A 6,043-nucleotide genomic window follows, 5' to 3' on the forward strand; every position below is an offset into this window, starting at 1 on the left:
ACAGGAAATGTGCAAATGCATGTGTCTCTGTCGCAGTGTGGGTCTCCTTTGTCGGGTGTAGGTGGTCCCTGATGGGACTTCGACACCCCGTATGTGATGTAGTTCAGCTTCAATGAGCTCTGACCCCACCTGCACCTGTTCGGCCACCTCCTTTTGGCATTCTGACACCTAGCATTGGAATGCGATGTGTGCCTCGGTGAAGTGTTGGGAGCCAGCCGTGGTGGCGGGTGCTTCCTGCTGTGTGGTCTGTGCAGGGGCTGGGGTCTCCTCTATGTAGCTTGGCTGTCCTGCTCCTGGGGGTGGGTTGCCTGAGATCTCCATGAGCTGTTGTAGGGCGTCGGTGTCGAAGGTGTGGTGGTCGTCTCCGGCTTCACTGATGGGTTGTCTGGGCTGACCTGCTGGAGGTGTTTTTTGTCCCTCTGCAATATGAAGGGGAGATGCATTTTGACATTGTGTTGACATTTATGTTGGCGCATTGTTCTTGTTGACATGCAGACTGTGTGACAATGTACATTGTGACTGTTTGGGCGGTGCTGGCAATTTGAGGGGGGACAGTGGATATTTGGACTACATGACGAATGTGAGGTTGTACCCGTACATATGCATCTCACAGTTCCCTGCTCTGTCAAATGTGATTGGCCTGTTTCTGCGCATGAGCGGACCCAGTTGTGTCCCCTGTTCTGCAGTGTCGGTGTTGCACTTTGTGCCACATTGTCATGGGATGTGCTGTGATTGCTATGTGTGTGTGCTACAGTGTGCCACGAGGATGAGGGACATGATCCTGGGTCATTGTGGGTGTGCAGTGTGCTCTACTTACATGTGCATGTGTGCCATTGTGCACATCTCCCCCATCCCCCCAGTCCCTGGTCGTTACTCACCCTGTTGTTGTTGTGTGAGGTCCTCTCGAGCTGTGTCCATACTCCCACTTCCTTGCACCATCTCCACACTGATGACTGGCCTCCATTTCCTCCAGCTCCTCCTGTGGCGCAGGAGTCCCACCTCCTGTCGCCATTGCTGCCTTCCTGTTGGCAGCAGCTTTGTGCCTGGTTTAGGTTTAAACATCATGCCAGTGCCTCTTGGGCTCCTCCATTGGCCTCCTGGACACTCCGGCTGCATTCAAGGTAGTCTAATTGTGGGTCAGTTGCTGGTAGTGTTCTGTCACCTCCGTGACGCTGATCTTGTTTTCCTGCGGACTGCACCCTGTCTTCCTTTCCCTCTTCTCCTTGGCCTTCCCCGACCCCGTTGTTCCTTACTGGTGGTCTGTAGGGCTTGTGGGCTTCACGTTGGCCTCTGCACTCAGTCAGGGTGCATCCATGTTGCTAAGCAACTTTGGATTGTTTTCTGGTGTGTTGTTTTTGTAGCTTTTATAGTGCATTTTCCCGCCAGACGCGTGAGATTTGTAGGCCTGCTGCTGGTTTTCGCTCCTTTTTGTATCGCGATTGGCCTCATGGCGGCTTTTTTTGCGTTAGTATTTCGCATTTTTGCGGCGTGGCATTGATCTGATGACTATTGCATGGTACCGCCATGTTGTGAATACTTGGTGAACACGGCGTAAATTTCCAGCGATAGACTGCAATGTTGAAGGGTGCGTTAAGTTGCGATGGTTATCACACGTTCTTGAGAATATCCCCCTATGTGTTTTTGCGGGCTGGGGGTTGGTTTAAATGTGCAATTGCGATTTACTTTTCTCAAAGCTTTTTTTTCATACAGGGGCATATGTATCAAAAAAGCCATTTGCGATTCTGAATTCGTGATTTTTAGCGAATCGCAAATTGAGAATCGCAAACCTCGATGTAAATAAAATGTCGCAAAAATTTAGTGATTCCTTAAAATTCGCAGATTTCTTATGCAAATTCCATATTAGCGATTCCTTATAAGTGAATTCGCAAATAAGAAATCGCAATTTTAGAGAATCTGCTATTCAGGTGCAGCTTGATGACATCACACCCAGGAAGTGTGCCTGCCCATGCTGTTCCTGATTGCCAGAGGCTGTGTGAGAGGCTGGGACGAGAAGCAAACCACTTTGGATTGCAACATCACCAAAATCTAATGGATCCACAGGAGAAGGATAAGGAGGAGGCTGGGAGGAAAAGGAAGCACAAATTCAGTGAGAGGGAGCAGGAGGTTCTGATTGAGGAGATGGTCCATAGCCATGAGTTGCTGTTTGGGACACAAACCGAGGACCAGGCAGGGCAAGAGGACACAGAGCAGACAACACTGCCAACACCTGTCCCACGGAAACACCGTCAGATTGTGCCTCCAATCCCACTGTTGGAGGGAGAACCAGAGTCCATAGGGGTTGAGGCCCAGCCAAAGCAGGAACAGCGTGCACAATAGGTCCATGATCAGCCCCCTGTGCACCGTACAGAAGATTGTAGGGTTGGAATACGCGCTACTACGCTGGTGTGTTAAGGATTCTGTTCAGTTGTCAATGCCTATGTGTGCACCCGGGGCGGCGTCTTCATTCATGAAGTCTTGCAACAAGTATTGATCTGCACTTCCTACATAGGATGTGTCCCCCTTGGGCACTACGGAAATCCTATAAACATAGGTTCTTCTGTTTATAATAAAGGAAGACGAGTTTATATCAAATGAATGTCGATTCATGTATTTTATTGTTCATACATTATATCTTCATTTTCAATTTGTTTTGTAACTCATAGTGTACGGACTATTTTATCCATCCAATGCATTTTGGGTTTTTTTTTACCCTTCATCAGGGATTATACTAGGATAAACGTAAAAGTCATGAAGACTATATTTTCTTACTCTACATTGTTTATGTCTAAGTGTATCATTTTAATGGTGTAACATGCTGGGTGAATGAACAGTTAGTAATGTGGATTTAAATGGTCGAGATTGGCGTGAGATTTGCTGTTATACATACAGTCATGTGTTTAGTGGAACAAACGGTTATGCATATGCTCGTTAGCCTGTGACATTTTAAATAAAGTTTTGTGTATACGAGGGAAATGAGTAGTGCAAACGGAAATGGTTGAATATAATAATCGGCGGGCGAAATTAATTCGAGCGGTTGTTATGTTATTACAGCGAAGATTCGTGAGCGTTTATAAGGTTAGAGAGGACGATATGTAATAGTGAGCTGGTAGTTGCGCCCGTGATTTTCATTTAATTAAACAAAAAATTGGTGCTCGCGATTAGGTTTTCAGTTTTCTGTAAAAAAAAATGTTAAATCAAAATTTCTTTATTGCGTGGTTTTACATACCTCACTATGTCGCGGTCATGTCTCGCGCTGCTTTACCGGTGTGTATTAGTTGTGTGGCGGTCTCAGTGTGGTTTAAATCTGCTCTGAGTAATAGTGATAGAAACAGGAATAAGTTTGTGAGCCATCTTAAAGTGTAAAAAAAAGAAGAGAGACTATGAGTGGGAAAAAGGTACTGTGTTGAGGCAGCCATCTTAGAATGTGTTGGAAAAACAATAAACATTCTTAGTTAATGTGAGCAACATGGTTAAATCATCAATACATTCAAAGAAAATCAATACATCATTATAAATAACATGCTAATTCAATGCGTTCGTTCATTCCGAATGGATGTATGCTTTCAAGTCTTTTTATCCAATAATTTTCGCGTTGAAGTAAATATTTTTTGTTATCTCGACCTTCTTGTTTCAGTACCACTTCCAGGATTAAGAATTTTAGTTGGCTAATGTTGTGGTTGTTTTGAAGAAAATGGTTAGCCACAACTGATTTCGAATGCTTTGTGCGTATGTTGGATTTATGCTCATTGATTCTAGTTTTAATTTTTCTCTCGGTTTTGCCTACGTAAACAATGCCGCATGGACATTTTAAGAGGTAAACTACGTTCATGGTGTCACACATAGCTGTGAGTCTGAGTTTAATGTTTTGACCTTTTCTAGGGTGTGTTACAATTGCTCCTGTGATGATATTGTTGCAGTTATTGCAAGCAATGGTTCCTTTGAAAGTTTGTCTGTCTTTTTATGCTTTAACATTTCCCCCAGATTTTTGTTCCTGGTGTAGGCAAAAGTTGGTAAATGTTTAAATAGGTCTTTAAAGTCTGGTTCCAAGGTTAACATCGGCCAATGGCGTTTTATGATCCGAATTTTGGGCTAGCCGTAGAAAATTTAGACACCATCACTATACAATCTTGTTTTGTGATGTTGATCTCCGTAATAAATCTTGTCTGTTTTTTTGTTGGCATCTTTGTTCAGCATCCTGTAATACTTTGTTTGGGTAAGCCCTCTGTTCATATCGTTCCATTATTTCTTTAAACCTGATGGTTGTTGTTTGTGAATTTGAAACAATTTGTTTGGCTCGTAACATTTGCACATAGGGCAGATGTTGTTTTAGAGACTCCTGATGGAAACTGGCATAATGTAGTGTATTATTTCGGTCGATGGGTTTCCTGTATATGTCTGTTATGAATGTGTTATTGACTGAGGTTATTTGAACGTCCAAAAATGTTATTTGTTTGTTTTGTACATAATGAGTGAATTGTATTCTTTCATTGATGAGGTTCAAGTTATTCAGTGCTTCAGTTAGTATAGGTTCTGGGCCATTCCATATGATGAATATATCGTCGATGTATCTCAAAAATAGTTTGCTATATCTGTTTCATGGATTCTTGGTTAAGATATGGTCTTGTTCGAATTTATCCATGAACAAATTCGCGTACGCCGGTGCGGCGCAATTGCCCATGGAAGTACCTGTTGTATGTAAAAACCATTGATTTTTCCAGGTAAAATAACTTTGAAACAGAGTGAAATGTAATAGTTCTATTAGAAAAACTTGCATTTCTGAGCTTATCTCCGAGTGCAGAAGTGCTTGTTCCACAGCCTATATCCCTAGTTTGTGCAGTATTGAAGTATACAGTGACTTCACGTCTATGTTACACATAAAGATAGCTTCATCTTTGTCAATTTTGATGTTATGTAGTTCATTTAGAAAATCTGTTGTATCCTTCACAAATGTTTGCATTTTGAACACCAAGGGTTGTAAATATCGGTCTATAAATTGTCCGACGGGTTCGTGTAAACTTCCTTTGGTTGATACTATTGTTCTGAACGGTGGGTGTATTAAATCCTTGTGTATCTTGGGAACCATATAGATGGTTGGGCTTGTGGGATGTTCTTTAATGAGGAATCTTTTAGTTCTGTCATTAATTGCTCCGTTGTCAAAGGCATTATTGATGAGTTCTTTCAACGTAGTCTGGAAACTATCTGTGGGATTTATATCCATTTTGATGTATGTAGCTTCATCCGAAAGGTGTTTGATCACTTCTGTTTCGTATTTGACCGTATTTAATATGACTAAGGCTCCTCCCTTTTCAGCTTTTTGACATACAATTTTGGGGTTGTTTGCAACTTAGTTAAACAAGACCTATCAAAACTCAACCTTGTTCACAACAGAACAAAGACTAATCTCACACAAAAAGAACTTGGTATCATCAAAAACATTGCAAACAACCCCAAAATTGTATGTCAAAAAGCTGACAAGGGAGGAGCCTTAGTCATATTAAATACGGTCAAATACGAAAGCATTTCCATTTGCACGCAACCTAACAACACCACTCATTTCCCTCGTATACACAAAACTTTATTTAAAATGTCACAGGCTAACGAGCATATGCATAACCGTTTGTTCCAATAAACACATGACTGTATGTATAACAGCAAATCTCACGCCAATCTCGACCATTTAAATCCACATTACTAACTGTTCATTCACCCAGCATGTTACACCATTAAAATGATACACTTAGACATAAACAATGTAGAGTAAGAATATTCCTCATGACTTTTACGTTTATCCTAGGACTAATCCCTGATGAAGGGTAAAAAAAACCCAAAATGCATTGGATGGATAAAATAGTCCGTACACTGCGAGTTACAAAACAAATTGAAAATGAAGATATAATGTATGAACAATAAAATACATGAATCGACATTCATTTGATATAAACTTGTACCTTTATTATAAACAGAAGAACCTATGTTTATAGGATTTCCGTTGTGCCCAAGGGGGACACATCCTATGTAGGAAGTGCAGATCAATACACCGTAC

The sequence above is a fragment of the Triturus cristatus genome, chromosome 12 (genome assembly GCF_964204655.1).
Source record: "Triturus cristatus chromosome 12, aTriCri1.1, whole genome shotgun sequence".
In the NCBI taxonomy this organism is placed as follows: domain Eukaryota; kingdom Metazoa; phylum Chordata; class Amphibia; order Caudata; family Salamandridae; genus Triturus; species Triturus cristatus.